This window comes from Aotus nancymaae, unplaced genomic scaffold, assembly GCF_030222135.1.
Source record: "Aotus nancymaae isolate 86718 unplaced genomic scaffold, 86718_ANA_hifiasm-v0.15.2.pri h1tg000067l, whole genome shotgun sequence".
NCBI classification, from domain to species: Eukaryota; Metazoa; Chordata; class Mammalia; order Primates; family Aotidae; genus Aotus; species Aotus nancymaae.
Window position 1 is genome coordinate 39,416,658 of NW_026988482.1, and position 20,795 is coordinate 39,437,452.

The 20,795-nt window shown below is 39.9% G+C and overlaps 1 long non-coding RNA gene across 8 annotated transcripts in view; it reads left to right on the forward strand.

The window, feature by feature from the left end:
• The window catches only part of LOC105728951 (uncharacterized), a 322,271-nt gene that overhangs the window by 282,498 nt on the left and 18,978 nt on the right, over positions 1-20,795 (forward strand). For 5 of the 8 annotated variants that reach the window (XR_010339005.1, XR_002479297.2, XR_010339004.1 and 2 more), the window contains one exon: positions 18,736-20,770. This is a non-coding gene — a long non-coding RNA (uncharacterized LOC105728951). Of the gene's footprint in view, positions 1-18,735; positions 20,771-20,795 lie in introns of those variants that run through there. The other 3 variants (XR_002479299.2, XR_002479296.2, XR_002479301.2) reach the window with 1 other exon arrangement.

Here is a 20,795-nt window from a genome sequence, read left to right on the forward strand (position 1 = left end):
TTTCATTGCCTTCTGGCCTCTACTGTTTGTGATCAAAAGTCAGCCATGTATCTCATTAGAGTTTCTTTGTGATGAGTGATTTGCCTTTTACTACTTTCAAGACATTCTCTTTCTCTTTGACTTACAAATATTTACTTACTATATGTCTGAATATGGTCTATTTGTATTTATTCAACTTGGAATTTGTTGAGTTTCTTGCCTACAGAATTTTTTTTTTCACCAAATGTGGGATGTTTTCAGTCATTATTTTTTGAATGTTTTTCTACCTTCTCTCTGCTTTTCTTCTGGTACTTCTATTACTTGTATGTTGACATATTTTTAATTGTGTCCCACATTCCTCTGATGCTGTGTTCATTTCATTTTCTTTTTTTTTTTTATGTTGGGTAATCTCTATTATGTTCAGATTTGCAGATCCTTTCTTCTTCCAGCTAAAATCTACTTGAGCCCATCTAGTGTTTTTTAAATTTTGTTATACTTAACTCCAGAATTTCTATTTTGCTCTTTAAAAAAAAATAAGTTTTGTCTCTTTATTGATATTTTTTATTGGGAAAGACATTGTCCTTACACCTTCCATTCTTTAAACATGTTCTCCTTTAGTTCTTTGAACATATTTATAGCAGCTGTGTTGAAGTCTTTGTTAATTCCAACATCTAAGTTTCTTTAAACGGTTACTATTGACTGCTTTTTTTTCTTTTAATGAATCACACTTTTCTCCTTCATTAAATGTCTTATAAATTTTTGTTGAAAACTGAACATATTAGATAATATACTGTAGCAACTCTAGATATTGATTCCAGCTCCTGTCCACCCACCAGCCCTCTGCACCTAAGGGGTTGTTACTGCTACTATTTGCCATGTCATTGATTTGTGTGTTTATGACTTAGTTAACTAACCCTGTAAAGTATTTTTCCCTCTAGAGCGCAGCTGCAGCCTCTGATGTTCTTCCTCATATTATTTACTTTTTTTAATACTTTTTGCTGAATGAAATAGGATCATTCATGAATTGGCATGTAAGCCACTTATTGATCAAAAGTTACCACCTTGGCAATTAAAGTTTTGCTCTTTATCACTGGTTGTATAAGTAGCTTGGAGGATGCTCTAATAGATGAAGAAGTTTACATTTTTTCTCCCTGCTTACCTTAATTGCTAGATGGCTAGGTGGAGGGAGCAGCAGTCCTGTGAACAGAGCTTCTGCAACATGAGGCTTGTAGGGGAGGATGGAAAATGTTGGCAGTCCACTCCTTCCCAGATGATGCCATAAGATGGACCTGTTTACTCAAGAACTAGTAGCTTTGTTTCTCCCCCCTCTATTTACTCCTACGAGGGTTCAGCTTTGCGCATACACACAATCTTCCAGATTGTTAGGAACACATATAGTTTTATTTATTTATTTTTTTTTTTTATTGCATTTTAGGTTTTGGGGTACATGTGAAAAACATGCAAGGTTGTTGCATAGGTGCATACGTGGCAGTGTGATTTGCTGCCTCCCTCCCCTTCACCTATATCTGGCATTTCTCCCCATGCTATCCCTGCCCATATAGTTTTATTTTTAAGCGTAGCTTCTTAGAAGTTGCTCCTGGGTTAGAGTAGGTTACTATTCAGCCAGTGTTGAGTTGGAGTTTATCCTTAAGCCCTAGTGCCAGTGCCAGCTTGCATTTTTTGTGATGGATCTGTGTGCAGCATGGGAAATGTTTCAGATTTGCCTCATTTCCTGCTCTGATGCTCCAGAGTAGGTGCAACCAATCATTCATGTACAGCCTTTTCAACCCTAAAGGCTTGCTGTGCTCCCAAGAGGACTCTTCTTGGTTGTCTCTTCCCATGATTCAGTCTATTAAACCTCAAATTGCTCTGCTCTTGTGCTTGTATTATGGAGCTATGAGCACCCTCTTAATTGTTCTCTACCAAGATTTCCCTTGTTTTTGACAACACTCTAGACATGGAATTTTCCATGCTCTGCTCCAAATGAAGTCAATCCCCTCAGGCAGAGCTACAGAAAACTGCTTTTCCCCTAGGATAAAGCTCTATGCCACTGCCCAAGAGCTCCGGGTGGGAAGAGAAGCCTACTCCTAAAGTGACAAACCTATTCTATGAGTAGGCATTAGGGAATGGTAGTGGTGTATGGTTTTCTTAGCTTGACCCTTCTAATATGGGACTCCTGCCCTATCAGCAAGCTGGTCAAGAATGATTGGAGTGCAAAATTTTGGCCTGCCGTGTCTGACCTATAACTTCCATCCTCAAAACGGGGGCTAGGTGGAGGGAGCACCAGTCCTCTCTGAATAGAACTTCTGAATAGGGCTTGTAGGGGAGGATGGAAAATGTTGGCAGTCCACTTCTTCCTAGATGATTACATAAGATGGATCTGGCAGAGAAGTGTCAGGTCTCAAATGTCGCAGGCTATCACTGTTCTTATTAGTAAAAATACTCAAGTGAATATTTCTCTATTTATTGTATGACCCTAGGACAATTTCCAGAAGCTTTAAATGATTTCTCAAATCTAAAATTTTCTTTAATTAAATGGTTGCTTTACTGGGGAGAAAATCTGCAGGTCTCCCCCTTCCATGCCAGAAGTTGGTCTTCTGTCCTATCTTTTAAATGTCATCTATGAGCTCATGATGCCCATGTGCCTGTCTCTAACCTAGCCTTTCACCTGGACACCAGACTTTCATATGTAGCAGACTACTTGTCATCAAGTAGTTTTGGTTTTTCTTCCTCAAAAACGTTCTCTTGGGCCTTCTTTATCTCAGTAAATGAAATCACTGTCTACCCAGTTAATCAATTCAGAAACCTGAGGATCAGCCTCAATGCCTCCCTCTTGTCAACCTCATGTAATACATCAGAAAGTTTTATTGGGTCTATATCTCAAATATATCTAGAAACTGCTCATTTCTCTCCAGTTCCACGACTTACTAACTCTGAATCATTCCTCCTCACTTGATCTATTAAAATAGCCTTCTAATGGCCTTTCTGCTTTCACTCTCCCTGCCCCTCTAATCTTTGCCTCATATAATCCCCCGAGTGATCACTGTATGTATATTTCCCCTGTGCAGATGCTTTAGCCCTGGCCTCAGCCCTGTAGGAGCTGGCTGTTCTTTACCACTCCTTCCAGTCTCATCTGAAGCCCCTCCCTTGACCTCTGTATTATAGTCGCATGGTCCTCTTTGCTAGCCTGCTTTCCTTTGCCTAGGACTCTCTCCTCCTCCCTTTGCATTGCTGGCATTTCTCCTCTTCACCTCTTGTTTTAGCTTAAATGTCACCTCCTCTAGGATGCTTTCTAGGTGGCTTTTCCTCTGTTTTTTTTCAGCCCATTCATTTCCTTTACAATTCTTGTCACGGTTTGTCCTTATTAATTTGTTTAATGATTTATTCTCTGCCGCTCCTACTAGTTGGCAAACTCCAGGACAGCAAGAACCGAAGAGTTGTTTTGTTAAGAACTCTGAAATAAACACTTACACATAGTAAGAGCTCCCACTTACCAAGCACTGAGTATGTGCCAGAAATGTTCTAAAATATGTATGAATATATATGTATATGCACACACGTATTTACGCAAAATATGCATACACATATACACGTACATACATGTGCACATACATGCAAAACACACAGCTATTTAATCTTCACAACAACCCTATGAGGTGGATAATTTTATTATTTTCATTTTATAGTTGATTAAATTCGAGCACAGGGAAGATGGGTGACCTGGCCCAGTGTCACACCATGAGTGAACAGCTGAACCAGGTTGCTCCAGGGTCTATGCTTTTAAGTATTTCAGCCGCTTCTCAGTACAGTGACAGGAACAAAGTAGGTTCTCAGTTAATATCTGTAGAATAAATATACAAGGGGTGAAATGAAATGGAGATGTTATCATCCCTAAGAGCAGTGCTGTTCAGCAGAGCTTTCTGAGTTGATGGAAATGTTCTACATCTGTGCTGTCCAATACAGCAGTCACAAGACACATATGGCTACTGAGCACTTGGGCTGTGGCTAGTATGACTCAGGAACTGAATTTTTATTTTGTTTAATTTTAATTAGTTTAAATTTAAATTGCCACATTGTGGCTACTGACAACTGTAGTGGACAGTGCAGTCTAAGGTTTTTGAGATGGTATTACTTTTGATGCCTTGAGGTTGACCAACAGTCTCGATAAATTGAACTCTGAAGACAAATCACAGAATTTTCCTCTGCATTTTTTCCCTAGTGTCCTCTGCCTTAGATTCTTCAAACACCCTTTATCCTTCCACTTTACTTCATTCCAGTGTGAAGAACCAAGCTTCCTTTCTCACACATGATTCCAAAGCCATTTTCCCCACTCTTTCAACAGTGCCCTAAATGGTCCCTCCAGAAGTACTGAAGTAGTCAACAAACATCTAGTGTCTACTTGGGATGGAACACTGGCTCAGGTCCTGGGGAGAAGCAGATGGGGACACAAAGACAAGTAAGACAAGGTCCCTGTCTAACGGTGAAGTGAGGGAGTTACACTTACACACTAACTCATAGTAAGGGCTCAGGAAAAGGATGGTGTTGAGGGAGGGCTGGGTGTCCAGGTCTGTAGCCTCAGAGTTCAAAACTGGGGTTCTGGAGTGCCCACTTTGCAGAAATTGCTGTAACATGGCACCGATTTTACTCACACTTGGACCAAAAGAATAAATGAAGGCATGGCTTACTGTAAAAAACTGAGCTTGTGACAGACATGAGACAGTCTTACTGACATCTAGAAAGAAACAGCTGGCCTGGATAGAGGAAACTTTTACTTCAATGGCCACAATACTTTTTACAGAAAAAGAATCAAAGAAACAGTAAATAAAAATCAGACAGATTCAAATATCTAAAAACAAGAAAAAAAGTAGTGCACATCAATCCTCCAATTCAAGGGCAATTACTATTCATATTCTCAAGCATATGCAGTAATTGGGGTAGTGAAAATGCATTTCTTTCCTCCCACTATTTGCATACTTGGAATCTCACTTACATTGCATGTAGGTTAGAGCAAAAGATGCTGCTTTGTTTGGATTTTGCTTTTGCTGTGGAATCCATTAGAAAGCAATGTGCTTTGTATGTCAAAGAGCAGAAAGGCCCCACTTCCTCTCTTCAAAACATTTTCAGCAGAAGTCAACTACTGTATTTATTCCATGCAGTTCTTCATTTGATTACTCAATGTGTGCTAGCCACAGAAGAGCAGTGATTTTTTTTTAACCACAAAGGACTTTCTGTCTTAGGATGAGTCTTATAGCATCATACCTTTGAAAGTAAAATTTTTAGGCAGTTATCTAAATGTCACTCTATAAATAAGAAGCATTTAAACACATAGAAAGAAACACCCAGCTGATGTCTAAGTGCTTCATTTTCCACACAGATAATTAGCACACAGGTAGAGTGACTGCGTCTTTGATTTCCCCAAACTTCTTCAAGTTTACTCTTTCCAATAAAAGTAGCTCCTTATGTGCAAAATCAAACGAGATTTCATTTTCATGCCTCTCTAAGACTTTTCTTATCAATTACAAGTTAGAAAGAAAAAGAAAACCTAAATAGCAAAGAACTAGATCAACTGTTCCAGTCTACTCTAGACTGATGAAAAGAGCTCCTAAGAGATTAACTCTGTGCTTTTGTGTTAACGCCACACTTTTCCAAAGTGTGTTCCTAAGAACACTAGCTCCATGGGTTGTAACATAAAGCATTCCATGGTGAATTCCCTAAGCCCATTTGGCTGTGTAAAACAGTTGGGTTGTTTTCATAAATATTTTCAGCCTTCAGATGTACCCTGCATCTCTCGATCCTCCTGCCAGATAAGAAGTCATAATGCAAGCATGTCTCGGATCAAAATTCTAGCACACGCACATATATGTATAGCCATTAAGCACAATACAACAGTAATGCATAGATGTTCTTCTAAGCTCAGGGAAGTCCCCCACTGTCTTTAGGATCTTGCATAAGCCCCTGCAGAAAATGTTCACTCTGCCTAAGACTGAGACTGTGACTCTCTGGTGGCTGAACCATGTCAAGTGACAGAGTCTTCCATGAAGTGGGAGTGCAGGACTTTGAATAGAGATTAGGCTTTTCTGATTTACACACTTTGTTTGTAAAAGGGGCGGGGGCTATGCAATTATTCTAGCCTACAACATAATTAACTATCATCTATTTTAACAATAAAAAAATTCTAATTTTCCTTGTGCAAATTAACAAAATCTATGATCTCGATTATAATGGTGACATTCAAAATGTCTGAGTAACTACCTTTGCAGTTAGATTCTTGCTAAGGGTGCTTCAAATGCTTTCTAAATTTACCTACTGTGTAGGCTAATGGTAGTTGACGCATGCATGTGTCCATATACAAAACGCTACCCTGTTTATGTTAAATGCTAATTAAATTTAATCACCATATTGATTCTATAACACAGTCTTAGGTAAGTTTGAAAATCCTCTTGGGAATTCAAATAACTCATAAACATGCTAAGGCTCTGACAAGTCCTGTAAAAAGAAAACGCACCTTGACTAAATCCAAAGGATTTCAACTTATTTGGCCTTGGAAACCTCAAGACACAGGTGTCTGAGGAAAATAAGGATTCTGTATTCAGACAGCAACCTACTAATCTAAACAATATTTCCAAAGTCAAGACAACTCCTTACATAAGAATAAATGAACACAGCAATTTATAAATCATTCTCTTGTGAATTCAATGTTTGAGAATCTGTCCCTGTCTAACATGGTACAATGAGTTTTTGAGTCAGCAAAATAAGGTCACAGCACCCTTCCTTGAGGGTTCAGTATAGTATCCACTAGGCATATGTTATGATAAAAAAGCCTCTATCATTTAATTTATTCTTCTCAATAATATATAGTGGAGATATTACTATCATCCTTTTAAAAGAGAGGGAATGGAATCTTTTTTAGGAGAGTCCCCAGGCTGGAGTGCAGTGGCATAATCATAGCTCACTGCAGCATCAACCTGGGTTCAGGTGATTCTCCCACCTCAGCCTCCTGAGTAGCTAAGAACTACAGGTGTGCACCACCACAGCCAGCTAATTTTTCTATTTTTTTGTAGACCCGGGATGTGACTTTGTTGCCTAAGCTGGTCTGCAACTCCTGGCCTCAAGGTGTGTCTTGGCTTTCACAGTGCTGGGATTACAAGTATAAGCCACTGTACCCAGCCAGGAAATTAAATTTTTGAAAGACTAAACAAGTTTCTAAAATCATTGCACAATTAAGTAGCAGAATTAGAATTAGAATACAGAGTGGGCCTATTTGAAAGCATCAACTATTAACCACCATACCATACTTTTGAGGAGCAGACCCCTTCACTTGTAACCAAGCACTTGAGTTTGCCACTTCTGCAAGTCAAAACTTCACCTATGAACCAGCCGCCCTCTGACAGCCCAGCTTCATGGATGTGCAGTCTCTACACTTGCACAGGGTCCCATGTTTGGTTTAGTACTTTGCTTTTGCCATCTTTAAATACCCAGTAATTTTTGAACAAGAGCTCCCAAGGTGTTATTTTGCACTGAGCTTCATGAATTACAAAGTTGGTGGGATTTCCAGCAAGCTGGCTGCCTAGGAACAGCTCCGGTGCATAGCTGCCAGTGAGAGAAACGCAGAAGATGGGTGATGTCACGTTTCCAACTCAGGTACCTGGTTCATCTCATTGGGACTGGGTAGGCAGTGGTGTAGCCCAAGGAGGGTGAGCCGAAGCAGGGTGGGGCGTTGCCTCACCTGGAAGTGCAAGGGGCTAGGAAACTCCCTCTCCTAGCCAAGGGAAGCCATTAGGGACTTCTACAGCACTCTGGCACAAATTACAAAGTCAGTGCTATCCACAGTACCTAAGCTATAATTAACACAAAGCTCTAAAAGCTGCATAGAGTTTAGCTGAAATTGCTGCCCAGTCTGAAGGAGAGTTCTAGAAGCTAATTTTGGAAGATGTTCAGTCCTAGGTTATGAAAAAACATTCTGGTCTTTTACAACTCTAGCAGGAACAGCTAAGCTCCCAATATTCAGTCTATTAATGTCCTCAGTGAGAGTCTGCAAAACTCATGAGCAACAATGCAAGAATTTCCCAGCCTCTAACATGTGACCCACTTCTATGTTATTAACTCTAATAAACTGACAAATGTTTTTGTCGTCACAGAACTTATAATTATATGGTTAAAGATGCTTCAGATATACCACATTCTTTCATACTGTGGCAGAAACTACTGGTTAAATAACCCAGCCGTATCTATTTTCCTTGTCCACCCTGCACAAAAGAGACTGGAAAAAAGCTGGACACTTGCTCCTTTCCCATCCTCTTTTGCAGGTAAGCATCACTGTGTGACTCAGTTCTGGCCAATTAGATAGGAAGAAAGTCTTCTGGGATGGAGAAAGCTTTTTTCTTTGTTAATGAAAAGGAGAATGCCTCTACAAGAAAATACCTTTTTCAATACCACTCTGTTGCCCACTTCCTACCTTGATGTTGTTTGGAGCTACAGCACCCATTCCAAGATAATGAGGTAAAACACATCACTATGAAAAAACAATGGTTACATTTAGGGTAGACAAGAGACATGAAGGACCTCTTCAAGGAGCACTTCAAACCACTGCTCAAGGAAATAAGAGAGGACACAAACAGATGGAAAAACATTCCATGATCATGGTTAGGAAGAATCAATATCGTGAAAATGGCCATACTGCCCAAAGTAACTTATAGAGTTGATACTATCCCCATCTTCACAGAACTAGAAAAAACAACCTCAAACTTCACGTGGAACCAAAAAAGTGCCACATAGCCAAGACAATCATAAGCAAAAAAAAAGAAACAAAGCTGGAGGCATCATGCTACCTGACTTCAAACTATACTGCAAGGCTATGGTAATCAAAACAGCATGTACTGGTACCAAAACAGAGATAGAGACCAATGGAACAGAACAGAGGCCTTGGAAGTAACACCACACATCTACAACCATCTGACCTTTGACAAACCTAACAAAAACAAGAAATGGGGAAAGGATTGTTTAATAAATGGTGTTGGGAAAACTGGTTAGCCATATGCAGAAAACTGAAACTGGACCCCTTCCTTACACCTTATACAAAAATTAACTCCAGATAGATTAAAGATTTAAACATAAGACTCAACACCATAAAAACCCTAGAAGAAAACCTAGGCAATGCCATTCAGGACACAGGCATAGGCAAGGACTTCATGACTAGAGTAGGCAGATGGGAAGGACCTGGTGATATTGTGGAGCAACTGAATCAATGCTGTTGACTGCCTAGTTAACCCATTATTTGTTTAAATCTCTGACAGACTATATTTTTTTCAAATTTTGCCACCAGAGTTATTCTTAATCTAAGCACATAACTTTGAAAACTGTGATCCCTTTGACAAGATAACATGCCTCCCATTACCTGCTGCAGGTCACCCAGTTTGCTGGCTGTTGTGGGTAGCTCAGAACAGGCCTCTAAGGCACCTTGGCCCTCCATCTGCTTTAAAACTCAGCACCAAAGTGTACGCATTCTTGTGGTACTGCTTGTGTCTTAACATGCATCCCAACACCTGGCACACAGACTGGCACTGGTAACCTTTTAGGAAATTTGTTAAGTGAACTGATACTGTAGCATTGTGTCACCTTCCTCAGTGACAAAAGTCTCACTCTTAGAAAAATTTTTCGTTTTGCAACTGAATTCAAAAATGAAATACCTACCACTTACCACTTAAAGTTTTGCCAGGTGATGACTTTCAGAAAAAAAAGAAAAGGAAAAATAGTCTTGCATGATGACTGAGGAATACTGAGTGGAAAGCTGATTGGGTTCTACAAGGCATCATTGGTCCTTGCCAGTGGCCAGTAGGATGTGGTTGGTGTGGTGGGGTGTGGAGTGGAACAGAAGTCAAAAGCAAAGGCTATGGTGCCAAAACACTTGGGTTTAACTCCCAGCTCTGCCACTTACTTACTGGGTGCCTTCAGCAAGTTTTCTCTCCTCTCTGAGCCTTGGTTTCCTTATTCTAAAATGGACAGAGTATCTAAGAAAGGTTGCAGGAGGATTAAATACATGAGAGAATAAAAACCTGTAAAGTGCTTAACACAAGCATGATACTTAATAAGTATTCAATAGGTTTTAGTTATTGCTTTTCATCTCAAGTGCTACCTGGGACTTCTCAGAAATTTTCAGAGCACTAAACACATCTAATATCTAGCTTAGAGAAGGCATACGATAAATGTTTTACAAAAATTTAAATTTAAAAAAAGTAGGTAATCATTGATCATCTCTACATAAAGATGATCATCCTATCAGACCTACATAGTATGCTACAGCTTGGGGTCTGGAGTCTGATGGCCCGAATCTTCCTCACAGTCCAGCTTTCAGTTAACCTCACAGTGCCTTAGTTTCCTTAATCGAAAAATGAGAATAGTACTAGTACCTTCCCTATAGGGCTTTGGAGAAGTGAGTGGGTTCTGCCTAGTGTCTGACACAACAAGTAGTCCATAAATGTTAGCTGTTTGATCCATCCTACAGGAAGCTCTGATGCGCTGTGCTGGGTAGAAAAGTATATTTTATACAAAGGTCCCTGTTTTGCTCTCTGAAACCCTATTGAAACCTTTTGACATTCAACTACATGTTAAGTACTGGGCAATCTTGGAGTTCTTCCACCATCTGTGTAACTGTGAATCTTAATGTGCTAAGTATATAACATACACATATCACCTCTCATTTAATAAACCAAATTGTTCCACACAAGGGTAGCAGAGGTCTCATTTGCGAATTCAGATCTAATTAGCTCTCTGAATACAATTTGCAAGTTGGATCCGGACAAATCATTTGGGAGTACTTGCTCTGGTGAGCTAAGAGTAACTGTAGGCCCATTCTGCAGTTTGCCGGAGATATCACATATGGTAGCAAAATTGTGTCTATTTTTTCCCCCATGAAATCCAAAAAGCAGCTCTTCCCAGCTGCCTGCAGCTACAAGCATCTTCCTTCCTTCCACAGATAGAAAAGGATCACGGGAGTTTAGTGACAAACTTTTATGGAGACTGAGGAGGCGAAAGGGAGCTGATGCGAAAGAACATCTTACATGAGGGGAGAGCCAGTCGACAGGCAGAACCAAGACCTCACTGAGGTTCTGTAGCACAGACAGAGAAATTAGAGGGAGGCCAAATGAATATCCTTTGTGGGGAAGAGGTAAATCTCTTGCAGGCAGATGACAATGGTGTGTGGAGGAACTTTATTCTAGAACAACTAAGCATAAAGAAATAGTGGGAAGCAGAATCCCAACTCAGAGGAAAAGGATTTAAGAACATTTATTACATTTCTCTATTCAGGGTTCATGCTGTCCCTGTTTTGATATCAAAACCTTGGTGTCCTTTGGGGAATCTTCTAGGTCATGTGTTAAGGTGTTGCAGAAACCACTCCCTCGACAGGTGGGGGCGGGAGGGACAAATGACCCAGGTCCAGCCAGAGGGAATTTTCAGAGCTTTTGCTGAAGTCATATAGAAAATCACTTTCATTCTCTGTGGAAGCTAAGCTGACAGGATATGAGCCCAGGGCTGCTGGGGACACCCCAAAAAGAATCTGCTTGAGAAGGAAACCAATGCAGAGGAAGGAGTGAAGAGGTGAAGCGAGGAATGTCGGCTGGATCATTGTTCAGGAATCTGCATCCAGCCAGCCATGCATCCCCCGGACTTTTCAGTCACAAGGCTGGTAAATTCCCTTTTTGCCAAACCCAGTTGGAGTTCATTTCTGTCACTTGCAAGTGAAAAATAATCTGACTCATCACTGAGGTAAAGGGGATGACACCTATTTATAGCATGTGGTAGTTTTTCCTTAACCATCAAGTCTTTCCTGGGATCTCTGTATTTTCCCGACCACTTCTCTGTAGAATCAGGATAGCTGCTCAAACAGAATTTTACTCATAGAATGATGGAACAGAATATTTGAAAATCAGAACTATTCTGAAAATCTGGGACATATGAAGAAAACACACATCCTGAGAGTCATAATCACACAGTCTCGTTACCTCAGTGAACTCCTGAAGCATGCATTTCAAACTCACATTCCTCCATTTAGTAATTGGGCTAAAAATATCTTGCCTCTACTCTCTGGCTACAGAGTGAAACATATAGCTCAAGAAGCCCTTGCCTCACCTCTCTGCAGTAGCCTCTAATCTAGCTAGTCAATGTTTGGACCTTCCAAAGAGTCCCACGTGGAGAATTCAGCCCTCCTGTTATCTTGGCCATTTAGGAGTGACTCAGCTCAGTAACTGGGTTCCTCAGAATCTCAGTAACCACTTGATCCTGCAGAGGCGACAAGCTGTCCTTGGAAAGGTACTAGTAGGAAGCTGTGCAAAGCCACATTTGTTTTCTGCCATCCTAGGGTCTACACATTGTACATGACCACTTCGGAGATGATCTATGTTCAGTTCTTACAGGTAGGCAGTTGGCAAGGGGAGCATAATACTTTAGCTTCTGGTATAACTGATGGAATCATTATCTTGCATTTGTAATAAACAGGACTATTGCTAGATTAAGCACTTACTGTGTACCAGGCACCATGTTAAACATTTTACATTTACCAGTTAAATATTCATAACGTCCCATGACATAGGATCTATTGATGTCTCCAATCTACACGTGAGGAAACCAAGATTCAGAGTAGTTGAGCAAAATTTACACACCTAGCAAATACTGGAGCCAGAGCTAAATTCTAGAGTCATCCCCTCTGCTTCGCATAGACCACATTCTTAGGGCTTACTATTATATGTTCAGATCCTTATAAGAACTTCCCTATTTTACTTGGGAACATACATTTTTAAATTTTTTAAAATTTTGTCTGTTTTCCCTGAGCTGTAGAATTTTTATTCTTATAACTTGAGAACTTTTAATGAGAAATGTTGGAAGTAACTGATTAGGTACAAGCATAGCAGGAGTATACAACAATAATATTTACTTCCCTCTGCCTGGCACTGTGCTGGGCTTTGAGGATATAGCAGAAAACAGGTCTCTGGCCTCATAAGCAGCACAGGTAGAGAAGCAGTGACAAACACAGGCCAATTGTGTTTTAGGGGAAACTGAGGATTAGAAAGTCAGATGGTTTCATTCTGGTGTCTGCTTGCTGTAAAGCCAGGTGGTGATGGGCACTTGGCAGAATTGTCTGCCCTTTGGGACCTTAGCTTTCTAATCAACCAGGGTAAGCTAGATGATCTCCAAGTCCCACTCCAGCAGTAGCATTTGTTGAGTCTCAGATTCTCTTCCTGAGTTTTTCAGGAGTAAGCTATGTAGGTAAACACATGCTAGAGTACAGTTATAAAATATCGTGAGTATCAGAAAAACCTGGGAGCCTGTTAAAAACAAAAACCTCCAGACCCATAATCAGAGGACTGGATCCAGAAACTCTGGAATGGGGCCAAAAATCTGCATTTTTAATAAGTCCCACAAGAGATTCTGATGCACCAATTCTGGTTTGAAACCGTAGTATTCAAAGCAATGGCAGCACAAGGGACCTTATCAGGAATGCAGAGCTGGGGCCCCATCCCAGGTCCACTGAATCAGAATCTGCATTTCACTTTTTTCCGTATGGATGCTAAACTGGTAGGGTATGTGCCCAGGGCTGCTGGGGACATTCTATGGGAATGATGCTCATGTACACCGAAATGTCCTTAGAAAGGGCCCAATCTGGTTAATCTCAATACCATGATCAACACTGATACTGAAGAAAACATAGTACCCCTTATCTATTGGTCCTTAGTTTAGCTTTTCTCATGGAAAGCTTTCTGAACAAGGAGAAATGTGTAATTGCTCCTCTGGAAAGCATGGTCTGGAACAGTGTTTTTCAAATTACGTTTGGCAGCGCCTTAGGCTTCAGTCTTACAGGGCCACCTGGGGATAAGGATTGTGTGAGGCAGCCTGGACTGAGCTGGCCTCCAGGCTACAAACTCCACTTCAAACAGAACTGCTCCACTTTGATCAGTTTTAGAAATTGGGATTATGGTTTGATTTCCTTTGAAAAGAGAGTTTTGCTGCTTTAATATTTTTCTCAATCAGCATGGAGCTCCACAGGTTCCATCAACGCCATTGGTACTTTTCCCATACAAGCTAAGAAATGGGATTATGGCATGAACCTGATTTCCTTTTCCTCTGTGCTTCCCTTGGGGACAGAGATGTGACCTTCAAAATGTCAAAACCCACTCCTATTCCCAGGAGGACTGTTAAGTTACTCTCTCTATTCTATTTTAATGTTCAATGACCAAGGCAGACACTAATGTGGAAAATTCTGAATTTGTCTCATTTGCCATTCCTAGTTTGTCCTCTAACAAAAGTTCCATATATCTTTTCTTATAAACCAAAAAGTTCTCACCAGTCATTGGAACTTGGATATTTAAGGTAAACAGCAGTAGTCTGAATCTTTCATTTCAGACAAAGCGTTTTGGGGATATCTTCAGTGATTAGGATTGCTTAGTGGCTCTAGATTTAGAGGCTCAGAATTCACTTATGTGAAGAGCTGCTAGAGAACCACTGGAATCTTGGGAGCGGGATCCAGGTATCAACGCTTTATTTTAAGGTCCCTAGATGATTCCAATGTGTAAATGAGGTTGAGAGCCATTGCCCACTAGACTACATTTGGAAGTACTGGAAATGCTGTCCTGTAAGACACATGCTCACCAGTTCTCCTTCTCCCTTTCTTGGTCCCCTCTCTCCTGTGTAGGAGACCATTTATTAATTCACTCACTCATTCATTCACTCAACAGTTACTTATTAGTCATCTACTATGTACTAATTTGGGACTAGGAATTAGAAATTCAAAAGTCTTGTCCTTGTGGAAATAGCAGTACTACAAACAAAATGATAATTTAAAAAAAGGTTTTAGGTATTAAAAATGTAGCTATAAAGAAGGCAAAATAGAGTGTCAGTATAGTATGGAGACATAGCCTCTCTAAGAAGGTGCTTTCTGGGTTTAGGGTTGACACCCAAATTCTAAGACAGAAGGGGTTACAGGAAGATCTGGGGTAGGAACATCTTAAACAGTAAAAATAATAAGTGCAAATGTCTTCAAATAGGAATGAGCCATGTATATTCAAAGGATAGACAGAAAGGTCAGGGTGGCTAAAGCAAAGGGAATGAGTGAGGAGTAAAGCACAGAAGGAAATGACATCCTGTGATAGCTGAGAACCAGACTGCATAGGACCTTACAGACCATAATAAAGAAAGCAGAAGAGATAATGTCTTAGATAACTTTAAAGGTGGGAAGATATCTACATGAAAGACCATGTCAGTCACATGAACCATAGCCTATATTCTAATACAATGGTTTTCAGTTACATTTTACTGAGTTTTTGGAGGGAGAGGAGCAGAGTTGGTACTGTTCTTGGGTACACATATGAGAATTGCCTGGAAGAGGAGTTCTTTCTAGTTGTATGGCACACATCATCCGTCTTCCCCATAGATGTGATTTTTTCACACTGCCCTAGTGGTGGGACCCCTGTCCATGGTGAAAAACTACTCCTCACAGGAATGGGATATATCTAGCAGCATCCAAAACCAACCATATTCATGCTTAGGATTTTCATTCACCCTAAACTGCCATCCAATTCATTCACTCCAAACTTTAGACATCTGTACTCTCTGAATCTCTCTCCCAGGAGGTCCCACAGCACCTCAAACAAAACACGACAAAAACTCAACTCATCTTTATCCATAGAATGACTGCTTTCTCCTCCTATAATCTTTTATGTCAGTTGGTATCAATATGACTTCAAGTTATCACATAGCAAATGTTCACTAAATAACTGTCACATGAATAAATGAGTCAGTTTCTGGACCTGAGAGAGGAGACTAAGATAGGAAGAAAGAAGGCTGGAGCACGTGTGTCTTACAGGACTGCATTTGCAGTGCTCCCAAATCTAGTCGCCTGGGCATTGACCCTCAACCTCAGCAGCAAATTGGAATCAACTAGGGATGTTAACATAAATACTGATGTCTGGGTCCCACTCCCAGAGATTCCTGTGTAATTAGTTGGGGTGCAGCCAAGCCATCACAATTTTTCAGAGCTCTCCAGGTGATTATCACGTACATCCCAGCTGAGACCCACTTATTAGTTGTTACTAAACCTGAAGTAATCTTTTCCTGGGCTTCTTGCATCTTCTTTCTTTATTGAATTTGGTGATACTCTAAACCTAGAGCTACCAAACAATGTTGGTCTCTAAAGATAGCCCTAAAATACTTGGTCTAAAGAAAGATTCAGATTGTTGATATTACCTTAAGTATCAAAATTCTCATTGACTGATGGAAGCACTTCGATTTATAAGAAAAGGCGGGCCGGGCACGGTGGCTCACGCCTATAATCCCAGCACTTTGGGAGGCCGAGGCGGGTGGATCACGAGGTCAAGAGATCGAGACCATCCTGGTCAACAAGGTGAAACCCCATCTCTACTAAAAAATACAAAAATTAGCTGGGCATGGTGGCGCACGCCTGTAGTCCCAGCTACTCGGGCGGCTGAGGCAGGGGAATTGCTTGAACCCAGGAAGCAGAGGTTGCGGTGAGCCGAGATTGCGCCATTGCACTCCAGCCTGGGTAACAAGAGCAAAAACTCAGTCTCAAAAAAAAAAAAAAGAAAAGAAAAGAAAAGGCACATGGGGCTCAGGAGACAAACTATCATGGTGCATGAGCTCTCCCTTACTGCCTCTCCCTCACAACCTTGTAAATTTTCACAGAAGTCTCCCTCACTAGATTCAGTCTTAGAATAGGACCACAGTTCATTTTTGTTAAATCAATCAAATTCACCAAATACTTTCTCATTTGCTCTCATTATTGTCATTTTTATCTCAGCAGGCTGCAAATGTCCTATGAGCACAAACCAATACTGCTTTTATATCTGTTAAAGGAAGGATCAAAACTACTACACCATGCCTGCTAAGCACCTGCAGGCCTTGGTATCACATAGGCTAGAGTTCAAATCTCAGCTGTATTATAAATTTAACTGGACTGGAGCAAATCACTTAATCTCTGCTTATCTGTAAAATAAGCACAATGAAAGTCCCTATCACAGAGATTTAATGAAAATGAAATAATAAACATTCTCATTTTCTATTGAGACATAAAAATCACCCCAACATTTAGTGGTTTAAAACAACTGATTACCATCTTGTATAGCTCTGGGAGTTGATAGACTCGGCTAGGTAGTTCTCCCTTAGAGTCCTTTACATGGTTGCAGGAAGTTGGCATCTAAGCCTGGATCATCTGATGGCTCCTCACTCATATGTCTGATGCCTGGGCTGGGATGGCTAGAATAGCTGATGGTGTCCAGCTAGGTCTCTCTATTCTCTTGTGGCTACCTTGGGCTTCTCACAGCATGGTGGGCTCAAGGTTGCTGACTTCTGATATGGCAGCTGGCTTTTCTTTGAACGAGTATTACAAAAGACAGGAACTAGAAGCTGCTAGTCTATTAAGCCCTGGAAACAGTCATAGCATCACTTCCTCTGTATCCTTGGGCTCACTGCTGTTACAGTGCTCAACTGGCTCCAAGGGGAAAGGTCAGAGACTCACCTTTCTGGTCATGTTTTGTCCACCACAATATATAAAGCATATGGTGCAATGTCTGGCACATCTTAAGTTATAGTATTTCAAATGGAACCTATTATAATAGTAACCAAATATTATCCTTATCATCTTATAGTAATGTCCCTTAATATTTTTATAAACATAATGGAAGATAGTATCAGCAGTTGTAGGGAGGAGGGGACAGTAAAGAGTGATGATTATAATCATGGAAAAGAAACATTTACCTTCTTGTCTGAGGCATTGAGTCACCCTCTATTTGTTGGGCACCATGGGACTGTAGGGAGTTGCTGTCATAATCCTTCCAATGCAATCATTGTGAGGTCACATAGGAGAAGGGGCAGCCAGGGAGACTCATCTCATTGCTAATGCGGGATATGTGGAGTGCTTTTGTGTAAAAGGTGGCATCATCAACAGGGAACAGGATGTGCCAATGTGTCAGTGAGTCACCAAGTGAAATCATGGCTTCTCAGGTTCTGATGCCTGCCAGGCTGGGAGCAATGAGATAGGCCCAGTGTCCTGTCCCCTCCATGGAAAGACGAAAGACGTTTAGTCTCAGGACATACATTCAAAGAAAAGAAAACTTGCTGTTTCAACTACTTTCATCATATAAGGGTATTGTATTAGTCCCTTTTAACGCTGCCATGAAGAACTGCCTGAGACTGGGTAATTTATAATGGAAAGAGGCTTAATTGACTCACAGTTCTGCATGGCTGGGGAGGCCTCAGAAAATTTACAATAATGGCAGAAGGGGAAGCAAACATGTCTTTCTTCACATGGCAGCAGGAAATAGAAGTGCAGAGGAAAGTGGGGGAAAACCCCTTATTAAATTATCAGATCTCCTGAGAATTCACTATCATGAGAACAGCATGTGAGAACCACCCCCAAGATCTAATCAACTCCCTTGAAGTCCCTTCCCCAGCACATGGAGATTGAAATTAAAATTACAATTCAAGATGAGATTTGGGTAGACACACAGTGCCAAACCATATCAAGTATTATACTGGATTTTATTTAGGCCAAAGATGATCCATAATTTTTATTGAAATGTATTTTGAGAAAAAAATCAAAATGAGACAAGCCAAGGAAGTAATATATTAGACTTAAAAATAATTCAATGTAATGACCAAGTTGGGTTTTTCCCAAGTATGTAAGGTTAATAGACATTAGATAATCTAATGGATGTAATTCACCACATTGATATATTGTAATTCTCTCTAAAGGTGACCTTTGGCATCACATCCCTATGAAGTTCCTCCCTCACTGAATATGGGCTGGCCTGTGACTTCTGTAACAATTGAACACGGCAGAAGAGATGCTGTGCCTATTCCAGAAACATGCCTCAAGAAGGCTTGGCAGTCCTGGCTTTTGCACTTTGGGATCCCTTAGCCACCATATAAGAAGTTTACCCATCAAGCTGGGAAGACCTTGTAGAGACCACACAGAGAAAAAGAGGCCTGAGACTACATGGGAAGGACAGCTTCAGTCATTTCATTATGCCAGCTATATTGAGACTTCCAGCCATCCCTACCAAGGCACCAGATATGTAATGAGCCATCTTGGACAGTACCACATCCAAATTAATCTTGTTTGCAGCCCCAGACTTTGTCTCACTGCAATGGCAAGAGAATACCAAAAGCTAAAGAACCATCTTGCTGAACCCTCTCACTCAAGATTTGTGAAAGGTAGTAAAAATGGTAGTTCTTTCAATCCACTCACTACTTGCATAGTTTGTTGTAAAATAATAGATAACCATAACACATTAAAAGAAAACATGTATAAGGTTATCTTTAACCTTACAGAGAACCCATTTGGAAAAAATCTACATTTATTCATAATTTTAAAAAATTCTGAAGCAAAACTTGGGATCAGAGAGTTAATTTTCTTAATCTTATAAAAGGGATCTACAAAATATCCACCACAACAATTATACTTGATAGCAAATCCTCATTTTGAGATCAAGATAATGACAAAAATGTCCACTATTACCACTTTTTTATCAGAATTATACTGTAGGTTCCAGTCAGTGCAGTGAGGCAAAGAAAAGAAAAAGCATAAGGATTAGAAAGGGAAAACCAGAAATGTCGTTTTAAAATGATAGGACTTTATATGTATGAAATCCCAAAGAAACTTTAGATACATTGTTTTAACTGAGAGATAAAATTTGCACAGAAAATCAATGCACAAAAATCAATTATAGTACTATATACTAGAAACCAGAAAGTAAACAATTAAAAAGACAGCATTCATAATAGCATTAAAAATATGTAAGAATAAGTCCAACAAAAGAGTTGCAAGAGTTGAGTAAAATTATAAAATGTTATTAATAGATATTAATGAATACCTAGGTAAATGATCATAGATTGGGAGCCTCAATAATGTAAATAAAAAATTGTCCTCTGTTGCAATCACAATGAAATTCCCCAATTTTTTTTGCACCCAACAAGCTGATTCTAAACTGTATATGGAGTTTCAAAGGATAAGTAAGATACAAGAACAACAAGGGGACATCCTCTACCAGGTATCAAGAGTGACTATTAAGTTAGAATTAACAGGGGTCAGAGATAGGCCAAAATACCAGTGGAACAATGCAAGTTCAGAAACCTGTGTATATGTATTTGCTGTATGACAGCAGTTACATGGCAGTTTGGTAGAGAAATAACAGACTTTAATAAATACTGCCAGGAAAATTGAATATTCATAAGAAAAAAATCACAGATCAATTTTACACAATATACAAAATTGTTTTCACACAATTTTATTTCTCAAAAGATGAGAAACAAATTACACGTTTCACACAATATACAAAATAATCCAACGAGTTTATGATCTTAATAGAAGAGGATAAACTATAGAACTTAGAAAATAATATAGAGAAACATTTTCATGAGTGAATGATAGTAAAGACTGTCTTAAAACACAAATAGCGTTGACTCTAACGAAAAGGTTATAGATTTCACTATATTTTTTTTAACTGTTCATCAGAGAGATACTGTTAAAAGATTGTAAAGATGAGCCATCAATTGGGAGAAGATATTTGAAATCTGTATAACCAACAAAGGGCCCCTTTCCAGAAGATATGAAGAACTATTCTAAATCACAAGAAGGACAACACAATAGAAAAATGTCTGCAAACGACTCCAGTCTCTATAAAAGAGGAAATTCAAATGACCAATAAATGCTCTATATGGAAATGTGCTCAACGTCGCTGTGAATCTGGAATATGTAAGTTAAAATAAAATTAAATACTCTTGCTCATCTACCAGTTGACAAACCACTTTAA